A 19,448-nucleotide genomic window follows, 5' to 3' on the forward strand; every position below is an offset into this window, starting at 1 on the left:
CCATGTAAGATGTGCCTTTTGCCTTCTGCCATGATTATGACGCCTCTCCAGCCACACAGAACTGTGAGTCCGTTAAACATCTTTTCCCTTATAAATTACTCAGTCTCAGGTACATCTTTATCAGCAGCATGAAAATGGACTAATAAAACTCTCTGGCACTCCTGGGCTATGTCACCAAAGACCCCTCCAGGGAACCCCTGTAAGTCATAGCTGGAGTGAGGCATGGTGCTATCTCTGAGTCTGGAAAGGGTGGGAGGAGCCAGAGACTCCATGGTCAAGGTCAGGTTGGGCTGGCTTGAGAACTGTTCTGGCAGGTGCAATGGAGGCCACACCTGAGAGTGTCCTCACAGCAGAGAAGATGAGCACAACCAGAGCTGTCCATTTAGCAAGCAGCTTGTCAGCCAGTGAGGCAAATATGGGGAAGCACATTACAAAGTCCAATATGGGCCAGGCATGGTGGCTCACTCCTGTAATCCCAGCACTTTGGGAGGCAAGGCAGAAATATCCCTTGAGGTCATGTGTTTGAGACTAGCCTGGACAACATGGCAAGACCCCATTTCTACAAAATATTTTAAAATTAGTCCAGCTTGGTGGCACACACCTATAGTCCCAGCTACTTGGAGCTGAGATGGGAGGATCACTTGAACCCAGCAGTTGGAAGCTGCACTGAGCTATGATGTTAATAGCTTCACTGCACTCCATCCTGCTCAACAGAGTGAGACTCCATCTCTCGCTCTCTCTCTTTTTTTTTTTTTTTAGGGAGACAGAGTTTCGCTCTAGTCGCCCAGGCTGGAGTGCAATGGCATGATCTTGGCTCACTGCAAGCTCCACCGCCTGGGTTCAAGCAATTCTCCTGCCTCAGCCTCCCAAGTAGCTGGGATTACAGGCATGCACCACCATGCCCAGCTAATTTTTATATTATTAATAGAGACGGGGTTTCATCATGTTGGCTAGGCTGGTCTCAAACTCCTGACCTCAAGTGATCTGCCTCCACCTCCCAAAGTGCTGCGATTACAGGAGTGCACCACCGTGCCTGGCATGAGACTCCCATCTCAAAAAAAAAAAAAAGTTTGGGGCTGGGCACAGTGGCTCATGCCTGTAATCCCAGCACCTTGGGAGGCTGAGGCAGGCAGATGACTTGAAGTCAGGAGTTCGAGACCAGCCTGACCAACATGGTGAAACCGTGTCTCTACTAAAAGTACAAAAATTAGCCAGGCGTGGTGGTACACACATGTAGTCCCAGCTACTCAGGAGGCTGAAGTAGGAGAATCACTTGAACTAGGGAGGCAGAGGTTGCAGTGAGCTGAGATCACATCACTGTACTCCAGCTTGGGTGACAGAGTGATGCTCTGTCTCAAAAAATAAATAAATAAGTCCAGTACAGTGTTAGAAGGGTTTTAAGCAGATGTTTGGGTAGGAGTTGAGCAGGTAGGGATGGGGCAGGGTGTGTAGCATGTGGAAATTGTGATTGTGTGTGTGTGTGTGTGTGTGTGTGTGTGATGTCATCACCTATGTTTTTCAAAAGACAATTCTCTGATACTTTGAAATATGACCATTGGAAGAGACTTTCTACCTGTCCATTTTTTGGACAGCTTTCTTGGTTACAAAATAATTCCTTAAAATAGGCTGTATAGCCTATTTCTTCAAACATCTTTGGACATTTGAAGATAGCTAGCACGGACCCAGACGTTTTCTGAAGGCTAAGCAGATCTGGTCCTCCATGGGTTTCTCATTAGACTGGATCTGATGTCTTCTCACCACCTAGTATTTTTCCTCAACACCTATTACTGTCTGAGTCCTAAACTGTGAAGCTCAGAATGAACCCAGATCTATAGTATGGCCTGACTGCACTGCATGTATCCCTTCTCTCATTCTGGAAACTACACATTCAGTGCAAGCTAAGATTGTGTTAATTGTTTTGGCAGTCGGATCACACTATTGATCCGCGCTGAGCTTACTGATAAGTCTAACTCCCCAGGCTTTTCATACAAACTGCAACCACATTAACTCGTCATTTAACATTAGGTATATCTCCTAATGCTATCCCTGCCCCCTCCCCTAACCTTCACATTGTGTACATGTACCCTAAAACTTAAAGTATAATAAAAAAACAAAAACAAAAAAACTGCAACCACATATGGCTCCCTCTTCCCACACCTGTGCCTTTTGGACCTAAGGGCAGAACCTTACATTTGTTCCAATTAAATTTTATCTTGTTAAACCCAGTTCATCACTCAATCCTTTCAAAAATGCCTGGAGCCCTTATTAGGTTTTCCAAAATACATGGAAACTCCCACAAGTTTCCAACCCATCTATCTACACACATTTGAATGCCTCTTCTGTGTCAGTGCTGTTCTCGACATTGAGGATTTAGAGATGTTTGAGACTCTCTCATTGCCTTCAGAGAGCTCACAGACATGCACAAAGACAAAAAAGATGCAGTGCACTGGGTGCAATAAAAGAGAAACCAAGTTTAATGGAAGCAGGTAGAAGTCCCTAATCTAGACTGGGGTGAGAAATGGGGGAAGGGGAAGGCATCCCTGCAGGGGTGACAACTACAATAAATCCTGCATACAAAGTAGGAAAGCAGAAGATGTTGGATACCTTAATGCGTGGAACACTTGAGAACCTGCAAGCAGTTGGGGAATGGAGAGGTCAGATATGAAAGGCTGAAGACTTCAGACTTCATCCTTACGGGCAGTGGGAGCCACAAAGGGGCTTCTACAGAGGGCTGATACATGTAGATTTGGGTTGAAGAAACACCATGCAGCTTGAGAGTGAAGGGGATTGGGCACATGGGGTGCATACCTAGAGGTACATACCTCTGTGGTACATACCTAGAGGTGGAGAGGACAGTGGGACTGTTAACCATGCTCCTGGTGAGAGTTGTTGGGGTGATGACAAAGCAAGGTGGTGTGGATGGACAGGAATGTATGTAGATCTGGGATTGAATCAACAGGTCTTGGCAATGACTGGAAGGAAAGAGTGAAGGTTGGTGCCAAGAATCTTGGCCTTAGCACCTGAGTACATAATGGCAATCTTAATTTGGATAAGAAATTGAGAAGAGAAATAGGTTTCAGTATGGGTCTTTGATCTTGATGCACTGTGAGGCATCTAATTAGAGATGTCCAGAAGACAGTTGAATATATCCATCCACATGGGCAGAAAAGAAGTGGACTGGGAGATACAGATTTGGGGATCATCAACCCTGAGATAATAGTTGAATGTGGAGGAATGAAAATGTTTAGGGTAAGTGTAAAGAAAGGGCTAAGATGAAGCCTTTATGAGGTCAGCATCTAGTCACTCAACTATCCATCCATCCATTCATCATTTGTCTATCCATCTAACCACTCACCCACCCATCCATCCATCATCCATCCATCCACCCACCCACCCTCCTACCCATTCATTCATCCATCATCCATCCATTCATCCTTCCATCTAACCACCCAATCACAATCCATCCATCCATTTATCATCCATCCATCTAACTACTTAACCATCCATCCATCCATTCATCCATCCATCTGACCACCCTATCACCAATCCATCCATCCATTCATCTGTCCATCCATCTAACCACCCAATCATGAATCCATCCATCCATTCATCATCCATCCAACTACTAAACCATCCATCCATCAATTTATCCATTCACCCATCCATCCATCTATCCATTCATCTATTATCCATCCATCCATCCATCCACTCATCCATCCATCCATCCCTCTATTCCTCTATCCCTCCATCCAACCATCCATCAATCTAGCAAACAGAAAACCTTCTATGGGTCAATGACAGTGGCAAATGAAAAAAGGCACAGTCCTCTATCCCTAAGGAGTTTGTATTCTGATAGCTGTGGTGGGAGACAGATAATAAACATGTAACAAATAAGAAAATGAGGTAACCGTAGTTATCAAGTGGCACAAAGAAGGTAAAATAGGGTGACATGAAAGAGAACTAGTGAGGCAGCATTAGCTGAGGTGGTAAGGAAAAGAGGAGGGACATTTTGATTGAGACCTGAATGAGAAGGAGGCAGTTTTATGTGACAATCTGGGGGAGGATCCTGGGATGACTAAAGAATGACAGGTACAAAGATGCAGAGAGAGGAATCAGCTTGGCCTTTGTGAATGAGAGAAGCTGGAACATCTGGAGAGTAGTGAGCAAGAAGGGAAAGAGTGGCGAGGATGATGTGAAGCAGGTGGTCAGGTGCCTTGTAGATTAAGGATCTTACAGACCTTGCTGAGGACTTTGGCTGTGATGGGAAGACTGTTCATCAGAAACATAAGTATGATCTGAGTTATGATTTGGAAAGATCATCCTTGTTGATATGTGGATGACGTTTTGTAGTGAGGAAAAAGTGGAGGCAGGGAGACCAATTAGGACAGTGGTCCAGGCAAGACAGAATGGTAGTTTGATGAGGAAAGTAGCAAGGGAGATGGGAGAAATGGTCATATTTGATATCAATTTTGGAGGTTTAGTAGATAGAACTTATTTGTGGATTAGATGTAAGGTGTGAGGAAAATAATCAAGAATATGCTTAGGTTCTGTGCATAAGAATTTGGACGATGATGATGCTATTTGCTGAGATAAAGAAGGCTTGAGGATGGAGCAATGCTTTCTTTTTGTGGGAGATGGGAGTAAATGGTTTGCTTGTTGCCAAGTTAGATTTGAGGCTTCTTGTTATCATTCAAATGAAGATATTGGGCAGGATGTTGGAAATATGAATCAGTAGCAGAAGGAGAGATAGGGTTTAGAGATACAAATTTGAATGTTGGGAGCACATACAGGCAGTCTCAAAGCCATGGGAATGAAGGCACACTCCTAGCACAGAGAGAGAGAAAAGAGATGACCAGCAGGGGAAGGTCTGTGAAGAAGACTGGGAAGGGCCAGGTGCAGTGGCTCAGGCCTCTAATCCCAGCAGTTTGGGAGGCAGAGGCAGGCAAATTGCTTGAATCCCACTGACCCCCTGGCAACCAAAGGCTCAGCCCATCAGGGGGCCTCTAGAACTCCAGGCCAATGCTGCCTTCTGATTGGTCAGCGTTTTTGCCTTACAGGTGGTCAAATATATTTGAACATCACTCTTGCAATTTCTGGGAAGCAGAATTCAGCGTGTACATCTTCAGGTCTACTCTTTTCTGCTTCTGCTACTGGCTTGGTGGTCTAATTAATAAGTTCTTAGCATTCCTTTGGAATCCACTCAGTTCAAGAGACTTGCACTCTTGAGTGCCTAAGTGCGGTGCTGCAGAGTCCACCCCACTTGATCTCTGATTCCTGCTTTTCATGGTTTATTCTGTCTCCTCCTGAACAAAGATTACTCTCTCTGACAGGTACAAAAGAACAGAACAGAAGCTGGAAGGACACAGGGCATTTCAGGTGGAGGAAATAGAATGAATTAATCCCTGGATGCACTTGGGAAATGGTGAGAGGCCAGTTTGAGCTCCGGCCTTGCAGCCAGAGGCTGGAGGGAGCTTTGGGGGGAAATGGTCCTTTGGGGTCAATGCACACAGGACTCTGATTGTCAAGCCTGGGGAACTTAGGGTTCATTTTGGGGCCATGAAGAATCTGTGGAAGGCTCAAATTAGGACAGAGACATGATGAGCCCTTAGCCTGTGGAAGGTTGACTGGACTGCACTGAGGAGAGGCAGAGGGTAGGAGAAGCTTTAGGGGATTTTGCCCAAGTCCAGAAAGGAGACAGCTGAGGGCATGGGGTGGGCATGGAGGTGACAGCAACCCTTCTTTAGGGTCACTGGATGTGAGGAATGGCTGTTGAGCTTGGCAGCTCTGTGCTCCGGGCAGCTCTGTGTTCCAGTAGTGTTGCTGTGAAACCCATACTGATTTTGCTTGTGTCTAAAATCCAACACGTTAGCCAATTCCAAATTGGGTTTGAGTTGAAACTTTGGTTTCTAACAAATGATTTATTTAAATGACCTCTTTAGGGATTATTAAACATGCTTGTAATTTTCTATAAGCTTCCTTAAGATCTTAAGGGTAAATGCAAGTAGAGCTCTAACCCTTTAATATAATTTTACTCTGATAATACTTCTCTCTCTCTTTCTTTCTCTCATAGTCACATTTTTTTGGGAGGGATGTGGGTAGGTGGCTGAGATGATGTTCAGACATTGCTCACGTTGACAACTTTTCCACATCCCACGTCACACACAGGACAGATCCCTGAGGCATACCACTGGAGTGTTCCTTCAGACCACACACATATAATCTCTATTCCTCCATCCTACCCCTGTCCATACTCCAGATTTTTAATTTTCACAGGAGACTTATTAACTGGGGAAACAGATGGAAAAGAAGAGGGGGAGGAAAAACTCAACGTGATGGGTATTTCTAGGTCTGTCCCTTTGACTGGGTTGAGGCTCTTGGGTGGGGGTCCAAGAACAGGGCTGAGAGAACTCCTGCACATTCTTGCTGTGCAAAGCGTAGTTGGATAAGGAGCACCGCCCTGTAGCTTGCAGCAATGCAGATTTCCAGGCCCCACCATTGACCAAACAAAATCAGAATCTGTATTTTAACCAGTTCTCTAGGTGATACCTCAGCACATTAAAGTTTGAGAAGCAGTGGAGATAGTGGTTTTAAGCTCAGCTACGCATTAGAAACACTTGGGGAGATTGAGGAAGTCTTGATGTTGGCCAGATGCAGTGGCTTACCCTTGTAATTGCAGCACTTTGGGAGGCAGATTCAGGAGGATTACTTGAGCCCAGAGTCTGAGACCTGCTGGGCAACATAGAGAGATCCCCATCTCTACAAAAGATAAGAAAATTAGCCAGGTGTGCTGGCATGTGCCTGTAGTCCCAGCTACTGGGGAGACTGAGGCAGGAGGATCCCTTGAGCCCAGGAGGTTGAGGAGGCAGTGAGCCATGATTGCACCATGAGACATTGTTTCAAAAATAAAATAAACTCCCAATGCCTCCGCTGCACCCCACACCCATTAAATAAGAATCTCTGGGACCTGGGCATTTCTACCAAGCTTCCAGGTGATGTTGATACTCTGGGTCCATGGGCCAGCCCTTCAGCAGCAAGATTCTAGAGAATGTACTAGCCTCTGATCACTATCAGGGCTGACGAGTAATGTGAAGTTGGGGAGGAATCTCTGAGGGCATCCAGCACTCCCTGGGCAGGCTGAGGAATGGCAATGTTGGGATCACCCCCAAGGAAACAACCTTGGCTCTTGCATGAGTTTCCCACACAGGGACTGTTACAGGGGCAGCTGCAATGCTCCCTTGAGGGGGATTACAATGGTGGAATCCATGTGGAGCCAGGGTGTTTGTGGGCTACCAGAAATAACGGGAGGATCCTTGGATAAGGGTTAGTTTTCTTCTTGGGTAAGTTGAGGGGATTTAGATTCATTCTAATATGACCCCATTTTACCTTTTCTAAATAGTGAAGCATGACATATTGGATAGAGATTTTTATCTGTCTGTCCATCCATCCGTTCATCCATCCATCCACTCATCCATCATCCATTCGTCCACTCATCCATCCATCCACATATCTATTCATTCATCCACCCACTTACCCATTATCCATCCATCCATCCACCTATCCATCCATCTATCCAATTAGTCATCTACCCACACTACTATGCAGTCTATCACTTTGCTTATTGTTAATGAACACCAGCTTGCTAACTGTTGCTCTCTAGAATAGTCTGTGATTAGCCATCATTGTTAAACTATCCTATGAGGATAGAAGGCAAGGCTCTAAAGAAGGCATACAGAAACGAGCATTCATTCTTCATGTGGGATGGCAGTTGCTGAGGTCAAAACTCTAGTACCATTTAGAAACATCTAAAATAGCCACTTGTGGGAGGCCACAAGGCCAAGCCTTTTAATGTTTTTTCTTTTTCCGAGATGGAGTTTTGCTCTTGTTTTCCAGGCTGGAGTTCAACTGTGCAATCTCGACTCACTGCAACCTCTGCCTCCCAGGTTCAAGTGATTCTCCTGCCTCAGGCTCCTGAGTAGCTGGGATTACAGGCATGTGGCACCACACCCAGCTGATTTTATATTTTTAGTAGAGACGGTGTTTCATCATGTTGGTCAGGCTGGTCTCGAACCCCTGACCTCAGGTGATCCCCTCACCTTGGCCTCCCAAAGCTGGGATTATAGGTGTAAGCCACTGTGCCCCGCCAAGGCCTTTACTGTTAGTGCTCTGAATGCTTCAAGAGTTCTTGGTGTGGTTAGAAGCTGTGTCTTGAAATAAAACACCCTGTGTCTTTAGGCCATGTGCAAATTTGCTTGGAATTCCATGCAGACATAATGCTCGGCTATGGAAATCAGGCCTTCAGTGACAACCAATCCTCGTTAGTCAGCACGAATGATCCACAAATGGCCACAGATCAGCAGCTCATGGGCTTTGTGCCGTGGCAGATTGGCCCCACTGGAAAGGCATGCCAGAATGGGCAGCGCTGCACAACAGCCCTTGAGTCAGCCTGAAGCCTCGTCTCCCCACCCCCAAGCAGACGCAAGCCCTGCGTGAGTCCCTTGGCATTCTGTGATGCAGATTGTTTGATGCACACAGCTGCCTGCACAACAGGAGTGATGATGCTGTGTGGATCTCATTCACACAGAAGAAAGGGAACAAAAGATCCCCACGCCCTTCCTGCTACTCTCCTTCTGCGGTGCCATTACTCCTCCTCCCAGGCTGGAAACATTGCTACTGGCTCTAACTCTGCTATCACTTTCCTCCTTCCTGTAGCTGTGGTTTGGCATAGCTTCGTCCAGAGACATCATTGTCCTTGATAGACATTGGGTCAGCCAAGATGCTGCAGGAGAGAGGGCACAAAAGGCAATCACCTAGGCCAAGACAGGCAACCTTAGCTCCAGAAACAATGTCTGAGGGCATCCATCAGTCTCATTGTTAATTCTAGAAGGGGTGAGCTCCGAAGAACCCATCAGTCAAGGGAGCACAGCAGCGGGGTTTCTGGGTGGCAGCCAGTATGTAGCTGTGTATAGAATTAGGCAGCGGTTTGGGTAGGTATTGGCTCATAAAGAATCATGAGAGCTTGTGGGCCAGGCTCTGGCCAGAGGCTTGTTCCTTTTTCTTTTCTAAATGGGGTCTCACTCTGTCATCCAGGCTGGAGTGCAGTGGCGCAATCATAGCTCACTGCAGCCTCAACCTCCGGGGCTCAAGTGATCCTCCTGTCTCAGCCTCCCAAGTAGCTAGGACTACAGGCATGTATTACCATGTCTGGCTAATTATTTTTCATTTGTCATAGAGATGGAATCTTGCTGTGTTGCCCAAGCTCATCTTGGACTCAAGCAAGCCTCCCACCTTGGCCTCCCAAGTCATGAACCACAGTGCCCAGCCCGGAGACATGTTCTGAAGTGCTTGGCAGAGCATGTGATGGAGCCAAGGACAGAGCTGTCAACTCCACAGCAAGGTCAGTGGGAGAAGAAGGGAAGGAAGCTGTTCCTGGGGGCTTCCCCATAGTATTGACTCCAGGTATGCTTGGCATCAATGGAGGAATTGGGACTGAGACAACTGGGTCCAAAGTCTGGGATCATGCCAGGATCCCAGAGCAGCAGAACTGTGGTTGCTGACAGGTGTCATGACACTCAACAAGAGTGTCAGCTTTTACATGGGGGTTTGGGAGGCCATTGGCCATGAAAAGCTAGGAAGACTGAGGTGGGAAAGGAAGTAGAGGTTGGCAGTCCTTCAGATCTTACTCTTACCCAGCTCCGTTTCTTCCTTCAAAAGGCCTTTCCTCCTCGTCTTCATGGAGCCCACTCTAGGAGCTAGGTCCACTGCTTCATAGTCTGACTGCTACCCTACGCATTCTCTGCCTCATGTTAATTCCCTGGAGAGGTAGTTCTGGGAAATCATTAAGAACCTGATTTAAATATCCCAGCTCTGTGACTTTGTGTATGTAACTTTATCTCCCTGTGCCTCAGTTTCTTCATCTGTGAAACCGAGATAATAATAATAAAATCTACTTCACGGGATTGCTGTGAGAATTAAATAATGATATAGCAAAGCCCTTAAAATAATGCTTGGTATATAGTGTCATATATGTGTTTGGTGCTGAAGCTACTTCTGCTACCATTACATAACTCCTCCTACTCCTCCTCTTCCTCCTCCACACATTCCAATCCCTTTAAGCCTCCCTGCAGCCTCCAGATGCAAGCACCCCCCAAATCTTCTGATGTTTAACCCACAAGTTTCATCTCTCCTCCGTTCCAATGGTCACCACCTCATTTCTAGTCTTCATTGCCTCTGGCCAAGAAATGGCCTTCAGATTGTCCTCCTTTCCTGCAATTAAGTCCCTTTTGAGCCATTTTCCAATCTGCCTCTGAGAGAGTTATTTTTAGAACATGCAGATCAGATCATGTTATTTTGTCTTATTTTCAGTAACTACATTGCCCATACAATAGAGGTCAAACTTAATCTGACCCCAAGCCATCTTCTGAATTCTCTCTGTACCTTTTGCTCTAAATATATGCAAATTCTTTCTATTCTTCAAACCTATCCATGTTTTTCCTTCTGCGTAGAAGTAATGAACATTTCCTTCCTTCCCTCCCTCCCTCTCTTCCTTCCTTCCTTCTTTCCCTCCTTCCTTCCTTCTTCTCTTCCTTCCTTCTTCTCTTCCTTCCATCTCTCCCTTCTTTCCCTTTCTTCCTCCTTCCTTCTTTCCTTTCTTTCTCCTTCCTTCCTCCCCCCTCCCTCCTTTCCCTCCCTCCCTCCCTCCCTGTCTTCCTTCCTTCCTTCCTGCCTGCCTGCCTGCCTGCCAACTATACTTTTATTCTAACTTTAAAACCCAGATTGAGAGAAGTCTTCCCCAATTCCCTCAGTGCATATACACAGTAGATGGCAATCCTTGAAGGCAAGGACAGAATCTTATTCATGTGGCTCACACATGGGTAGAAATGAAACAAGTGAGTAGAAAATCATGTTCTTCCACATAAGGGTGGTGTCTTAGTCCATTCTGTGTTGCCATAACAGAATGCTTGAGACTGGGTAATTTATAAAGAAAAGAGGTTTATTTAGCTCCTAGTTCTGCAGGGCATGGCCCTGGCTTCTGGCATGGGCTTCTGTGCTGCATCATAACATGGCAGAGATGGTCAAAGGGAAAGCAGACATGTGCAAGGGGATAAAATGCAAGGGGCATCCTGGCTTCATACCAACCTGCACCTGAGGGAACTAACCCGGTCTTGCCAGAGTGAGAACTCACTACCAGGAGAATGTAGCAAGCCATTCATGAGGGTCCCACCCCAAAGAAACAAACACCTTCCACTAGGACCCACCTCCCAACACTGCCACATTGGGAATCAAATTTCAACAAGAGTTTTGGTGGGGACAAACTTAAACTGTGGCAGATGTCATGTCTGAAAATGAGTTATGGGAAGTAAGGTAGCTTCAGTAATTTATGACAGAGAGGGAAACTTTTCAGGTAGTGCCAAATAAGGATGTTTCCTCTTTCCATCCAAACTGTCAGGTACCTTGCAATAGCCAGAGAGAAAGCATTCCAAATGACAGCAGTGGGTATAGAGGAGTGGAACTCTCTAGGTTTCTGCTTTGTAGGAAGTGCGCACTTTCAAGTCAGGAATACCTGGAGCAAGAGATTCAGGAAAACAGAAGCAGACAAACTCCAACTCAAATCAATGTGTGCTGAACTGTGAGCAGCTAGGGATAGAGATCCTGGAATTATTAGAGGGGAGGATGTCAGCCTTGGTCCAAAGAAATGGCCAAGTGCACTTGAATTTGTGTTGGATGTGAAACATTGTGGGAACCAGAAAGCAAGGGCAAAGCTGGTGGATTAAAGGTAAAAGGGCCTATGGAAGGCAGAGGTGAGCTACTCCAAGCTACCAGGAACTATGTTCTGGTCACTATTGCTGCTGAACAAATCATCCCTGACCTCAATAGGTCCTCATGAATTTGCAATTTTGTGCATGAATCTGCAACTGGACAGGGTTCCTTGGTAAGGCTGGTCTTTGCTCTTTTTGGCATCAGCTGGCAGCTGGAGAATCCACTTTAGGACAGCTCTCTCATATGGTTGGCAAGTTGGTTCTGGATGTGAGCTGGGAACTCAATGGGGGATGAGGGCCAGGGGTCTTGGTTTTCCTCCATCTGGGCCTCTCCACAAGCTGCTCAGGCTTCCTTACAACATGGCAGCTTAGTTCTGAGAGTGAGCTCACAAAAGAACCAGGTGAAGCAAAGTGCTAGCAAATGTTGAACAATTGGCTTCCTGGGGTAGAAAAAGCCCTAATTTGTAGTGTTTGCTAATTTCCAGGGAGTAAGTAATCCTACCATGGCTAATTTCAAACTACTGAACATAGAATTGGGAAGAGATGTACACAGTTAGCTTTCAAGAGCTGGTATAATCTCCAGCACCTCACTGGGTGGAAACTGCCCTAGCCTTGGAGGTCACATAGTGTCACTTGTACTGCAGTCCGTAGACATGTCCACATGAAAGAGAAAGGAAACTAGACCTCTATTTCTTGATGGAAAGAGTACCAAAGTACCATTGTAAGAAGAACTGTGGGATGGGAGATATTTTTGCTACAATTTAGAAAGTACAGTAGGCCGCAGAGTGGAGATATTAATGCCTAGAGAAGCCAGGTAGAGAATGAAAATTGGTAGGGAGGTCACGTGTCAAATGATGAGAGCAATTGACATGTGCCCTCCATGCCTCCACTTACTCCAAGAAGTAAGTGGGGAGGGCTGGGTGTGGTGGCTCCTGTCTGTAATCCCAAAACTTTGGAAGGCTGAGGTGTGCAGATCACTTGAAGCCAGGAGTTCGAGACCAGCCTGGCCAAGATGGTGAAATTCCGTCTCTACTAAAAATGCATAAAAATTAGCTGGGCATGGTGGTGTATGCCTGTAATCCCAGCTACTCGGGAGGCTGAGGCACAAGAATCGCTTGAACCCAGGAGGTGGAGGTTGCAGTGAGTTGAGATCACACCATTGTACTCCAGCCTAGGTGACAGAGGGAAACTCTGTCTAAAAAAAAAAAGAAAGATGGAGGAAGGAAGGAAGGAAGAAAGAAGGAAGGAAGGAAGAAAGAAGAAAGAAAGAAAGAAGAAGAAGAAAGAAGAAAGAAAGAAGAAAGAAAGAGAAAGAAAGAAAGAAAGAAGAAAGAAAGAAAGAAAGAAAGAAAGAAAGAAAGAAAGAAAGAAAGAAAGAAAGAAAGAAAGAAAAAGAAAGAAAGAAGAAAGAGAAAGAGAAAGAGAAAAAAAAAGTAGGCAGGGAGGAGGTGCTGGTCGACTGGAGACCACACACATTGGGTGAGCCAAATACTCAAACACTTCTATGGACAGAGCCAGCCCTCAGGAACACAGTCCCGACTCAGAGGAGACTAGAAGAAATAAATTAGTTCTTTTATATTTTTAAAGCATATGAACTTGGCAGCCTGGATTTAAAAAAACAAATGGCTGAGTGCAGTGGCTCATGCCTGTAATCCCAGTACTTTGGGAGGCTGAAGAGGGAAGATCACTTGAGACTGTTGACCAGTCTGGGCGACATAGTAAGATCCCATCTCTACAAAAAATAAAAAATAAAAATAAATTAGCTGGACATGGTGGCATATGCCTGTAGTCCCTGCTACTGGGAAGGCTGAAGTGGGAGGATCACTTTGAGCCCAGTAGTTCAAGATTGTAGTGAGCTATGGTAGAGTCACTGCACTCCAGCTTGGGTGACAGAGTGAGAACCCAACTCTAAAAACAGAAACAAAAACAAAACAACTCCTGCCTTTGGGTTATCATTTTTAAAAGTCATCAGAAATGAGTAGACCCAAGTGCTATTTGCATTCAAGGCTCTGATAGATAGTTGCCCTATGGAATGCTCCTTAAATCAGTCCCATTTCATTTTGAGCATATCTAATATTTCCAAGGCACAGTATTTGCTTTGTATGTATAGTATGCACACATCTTCTATCGATCCACACATACTTATATATGTATAATTGTTACATGTCATAGTGTGTGCACAATAATATTTGCTAATTGAATGAAGTTGATTTGGCACTAGCTAGTGTGATTCTTGTACTATTTTCTTTTTTCTTTTTTTTTTTTTTTTGAGATGGAGTCTTGCTCTGTTGCCCAGGCTGGAGTATGGTGGCATGATCTTGGCTCACTGCAACCTCCACCTCCTGGGTTTAAGCGATTCTTGTGCCTCAGTCTCCCGAATAGCTGGGATTACAGGTGTGTGCCACCATGCCTGGCTAATTTTTGTATGTTTAGTAGAGACAGAGTTTTACCATGTTGTCCAGTCTGGTCTCGAACTCCTGACCTCAGGTGATTTGCCTGCCTTGGCCTCCCAAAGTGCTGGAATTACATGTGTGAGCCACCACACCCGGACTCTTGTACTATTTTCCACATGCATCTATGCTGCAGAGCCCAGAATGAAGAAATGGCAGCACAGTTGGGCGATTTAGCCACGAGTTACATACAGCTGGTGACCTGAGGGGTCAGAGTGCTGTTATGAGTTGGAATTCAGGGTGGGGTCCTACAAATCCACTCTGTCCTTTGCCACTGCACTGGGCAATGCCTCCTGTGACTTTTTTTTTGAGACAGAGTCTCACTCTGTCACCCAGGCTGGAGTGCAGTGGCGTGATCTCTGCTCACTGCAAGCTCTGCCTCCCAGGTTCATGCCATTTTCCTGCCTCAGCCTCCCAAGTAGCTGGGACTACAGGTGCCCGCCACCATGCCTGGCTAATTTTTTTTTTTGTATTTTTTAGTAGAGATGGGGTTTCACCATGTTAGCCAGGATGGTCTCGATCTCCTGACCTCGTGATCCGCCCGCCTCGGCCTCCCAAGATGCTGGGATTACAGGCGTGAGCCACCGTGCCTGGCCTATTTGCAGCCTGATTAGCTGTGATTAGCCAGTCCCCAGATCCTTCGAATCCTGGTTTTCCCTTCTCCCGGCTAAGATGACTTCTTTGGCAATGTTTGCCCCTGCCAGAGAGAAGGGGCAGGAACAACAGTGACATTCACAGTGGGAAATTTTCATACTGGCTGGAAGCATCCACCAAAATTAAATGCATGAATTATTTGTGGGTTTCATTTTTCAGACTATTCCTGTTCCCCACTGACACAAATAATTGGAAACTGACTATAGTAGCTCTTTGAGAAGATTATGGAAACACAGTGAACAACTTATGCAGCTGGATGAATTGGGAACGTGGGTCTTCTGATTTTTTTATTTTTTTCATTTTTTATGTTTTTGAGATGGGATCGCCCTCTGCCTCCCAGGCTGGAGTGCAGTGGCATGATCTCTGCTCACTGCAACCTCCACCTTCTGGGTTCAAGCGATTCTCCTCTCTCAGCCTCCCAAGTAGCTGGGATTACAGGCACCTGCCACCACACCTGGCTAATTTTTGTATTTTTAGTAGAGACAGGGGTTTCACCATATTGGCCAGGCTGGTCTGGAACTCCTGGCTTCAGGTGATCCACCCACCTCGGCCTCCCAGTGTGCTGGGATTACAGGCGTGAGCCACCACGCCTGGTCCGGGTCTTCTGATTTTTGTATGTGTGTGCACTAATAGAAGTTTTTAGTGTATAGCTTTCAATTAATTGATTCATATTTACTGGGAACCTTCTATATTCAGTTAGGGAATTTGAAGTAGGTCATAGTCCCTGATCTCTAGGGAAGCAGGGTCTATCTGTGAGAGGTTATACAGTAATACAATGTCGGTAGCCACTCAATACAATGGTTTAAGCCAAGAAAGAAACTACACCTGTAGTTTCAACTACTCAGGAGGCAGAGGCTGGGGGACCACTTGAGACCAGGAGATTGAGGCTGCAGAAACATATGGCTCAATTTCTGTTTTTAATGATAACTCGAGGAAACAGAAATGTATCTTGTTGTGAAAAATGTTACCTCCATCAAACAAATGCCTAACACCACAGCATTAGAGTTGCACTCTGATCTTTCCATTTATTCAAAACAGCATTAAGTGATTTTATTTATTAGTGGCAGCCTGGGATGGGGGGAGGAGACTCTGATAGTCACAAAACCAACGCGTATGCAAAGAGTGGGCTTTGCAATGTGCCTAGAATAAGTGGAGGATTTCTTTTGAGGAATGTACTTTGTCTAACATAGGAAGGTGCATGAAATATGAATGAATAGAAGGCTTGCTGTTAAAAATTTCTTTTCATGAGCTGCAACATAGATAAATTAGAGAGTTAAGTGCAGGGGACATTAGACTCCAGACAGCTGGAAAGGGAAGAAGATGGGAAGAGGAAAATAATTTTCTCTTCTTTATTTTTTAAACACAGTCTCACTCTGTTGCCCAAGCTGGAGTGCAGTGACGCAATCTCAGCTCACTTCAACCTCCGCTTCCTGCTTCCGGGCTGAAGGCAACATCCCACTTCAGCCTCCCGAGTAGCTGGGACCACAGGTGTGTGCCACCATGCCCAGCTAATTTTTTGTATTTTTTGGTAAAGACAGGGTTTCGCCATGTTGCCCAGGCTGGTCTTGAACTCCTGAGCTGAAGCAATCTGCTCCCCTTGGCCTCCCAAAGTGCTGGGATTACAGGTGTGAGCCATGGTGCCCGGCCAGGAAAATGATTTTCAAACATCCTTGATCACCTTTCTTCCTCTGCTTAGATGCCTATAGGCTTTCTTGTGTATTATGTGCTTCTCTTCCAGGTAAAGATGGTGAGGACCCGAGGAGAGGCAATACGCATATAGCTGAATTTGCTTAAGAGGGATGAGAATTTTATGCAGGAATTATGCAATCTTGGATATAAGATCCGCCAGCCACTCAGCACTGAATCAAAGTTTCCTAACCTGGGTAAAACTCAGGTCTTTACCAAACTAGTTTCCCAGTGTTTCTGGCCACCATCTCTCTTAGTCTTATCTTTGTAGGTCTACATGCCAACACACTACAAACATACCAAAGAGACCGTGGTGTAGACAGCACAGATCCACTGGACAAAAGGATGATTTGCATCTTGGGTGTGACAGAGCAGAATGGTGAGAGAGTTCATCACGCCACTCGGAACAGCATGCAATTTGAAACTTACGAATTGTTGACTTCTGGAATTTTCCATTTACTATTTTTGGATAACAGTTGACTGCAGGTAATTGAAACCAGGGACTACTGTGTCCTGAATCCAGCCATTTCTCACCACCCACACTGCTACCACCCTGGTCCAATCCACACTCTTCTTTTTGCTTGGATTACTGCAACAGCCTCCCAACTCTTCTACCATTTCTACCACTGTGCCCTTCCTTTCATCCTCAATGTGCAGCAGAATGTGTGCAGAGGTTAATATAGAAATCAGACCAGGTCCTCCAAACCCTGCAAGGGTCCCCTTTCATCAGAGGAAAAGTCAACATCTGTAATGGCCTGCAAGTTCCTGTAGAATCTGGACCCGGAGATCTCTCTGCGTCTTCTTCATCTACTCTTCTCACTTGCTCTCATGCCACCATATTGGCTCCCTGATGGTTTCTCAAGCATGGCGAGCACCCTCCCATCTCATGGATTTAGTGCTGGCTGTTCCCTCTGCCTGGAGTTCCCTCTCTCCTCTGGAAGCCAGAGGTTATTCCTCACCATCTCCAGGTCTTCCCCCATCACCACCCCATCACTCCTTGTTGCTTTTTGTGGCTGTGGCTGTTTTACTTAGCACCTTCTTAATATTCTATGTGGTTTACTTACATATTTTTTTTATTCTGTGTCTCCTTTTCCTCCACAAACACAGGAACATTTGTGTATTTGGTATTCTTAGCACTGGGTTAGTGCCAGGCATCAAAAACTATCCGTTGAAGGAACAAATGAATCTAGACAAATGAATAGGTGAATCTAAATCTACTTATGGAGAAAATACCAGATACAAACAAGTATGACCTACATGTAAACATATGCTGTTGTTTTTTTTAACTAAAGATGGGGGTCTTGCTGTGTTTCCCAGGTTGGTCTTGAACTCGTGGCCTCAAGTTATCATCCCCTCTTGGCCTTTGGGAGGCCTAAGTTTTCTTAATTCCTTTTTTTTCTTGGGCAGAAAGCTCCAGTGCAGACTGAGTTCCAATCGGGGTACTGGCCTCACTGCCTTTTTGTCTCTCCAAGCATCACTCCCCTGTCAGTGAACCCACATCTTGGGAGAGAGTCCTCCAACTCACTCCACTCTTATTTTGCAGAATAAATTCACCTGCTGGCCAGGTGCAGTGGCTCACGTCTGTAATCCCAGCACTTTGGGAGGCCAAGGCGGGTGGATTGCCTGAGGTCGGGAGTTCGAGACCTGCCTGGCCAACATGGTGAAACCCCATTTCTACTAAAATTACAAAAATTAGTTAAGCATGGTGGCTCATGCCTGTAATCTCAGCCACTCGGGAGGCTGAGGCAGGCAGGAGAATCACTTGAACCTGGGAGGTGGAAGTTGCAGTGAGCTGTAATCGCACCACTGCACTCTAGCCTGGGTGACAGAGTGAGACTCTGTCTCAAAAAACAAAAAACAAACAAACAAACAAACAAACAACCTCTCGCCTGCTGACCAAAAGAGAGAATGTAGAGTTTCATTCTCATATCCTGGGGCTGTAACATCCCTTCCTCCTTTTTTCCTTGAGGACCCAGGCTCCCTGGCGAGTTGCTTTCAATTCCTAGAATTTCCACATGGGAAGCAGAATCAACCTCCAGACTCCTGCTGCAGGAGATAGTGAGGTCACATGTGGAGCAGGGGAGTTCTTTGCAAGTATCTCCAAGGAGACATTTAAAGGCCATCCCCTAATTGCAGCGAGAAGCTTGCAGCAGGTGGAATTCCCGACTTTCGCCAGAGGATGGCACTGTGGGTGTTTCCAGGAAGGAGCTGAGCTTTATTTATTTATTTATTTTTATTTATTTATTTATTTATTTATTTATTTATTTATTTATTTATTTATTTATTTATTTATTTATTTATTTATTTATTTATTTATTTATTTATTTATTTATTTTGGAAAGCCATTTCCAAATGGCAGTAACAGCTGCACTTCAAACCCTGCAGGGAACATTAGAAAATGTTAACCCCCGCTTGGGTGGGGAAGCAGGGATTGGAGGCGGACCTGGGGACCATGACCTCGGAGGCCAGTCCTGGAGAAGGGCAGGAGCTAGAGAAGTGCCAAAAAGGAGCAAGAAAAGGAAACTGCAGGGTAACCTAGCTGTGGCTGAGGACTAGCATCCTTCTCTGGTGGAGGTTGAGCAAGGACAAGAGCGCTAGCTGGTGGGAATTCGTTTTCCAGAGTTGAATTCAAGCTGGGAAAAATAGCAGGGTGCAGCAGGGTGCAGCATATAGGTGTGTCATGTGCCAACTTTTTCCGTCTGTACCCACATTGGACTGGTCATTTAAAATGTGTATTTCATCTCCCCTTGAGAGCCGACACCAAGTCTTGTTCATCTCCCAGTTTTCCATCATGCCTGGCAGGTACTAGACCCTCCATTAATAGTTGTTGGATGAATGATTGATTGAATGGAAAAAATGCACCTTAGATTTGGGATGGGGAAGTGATGTTTTTTTCCAAGAG

The sequence above is a fragment of the Hylobates moloch genome, unplaced genomic scaffold (genome assembly GCF_009828535.3).
Source record: "Hylobates moloch isolate HMO894 unplaced genomic scaffold, HMol_V3 SCAFFOLD_1, whole genome shotgun sequence".
NCBI lineage: Eukaryota > Metazoa > Chordata > Mammalia > Primates > Hylobatidae > Hylobates > Hylobates moloch.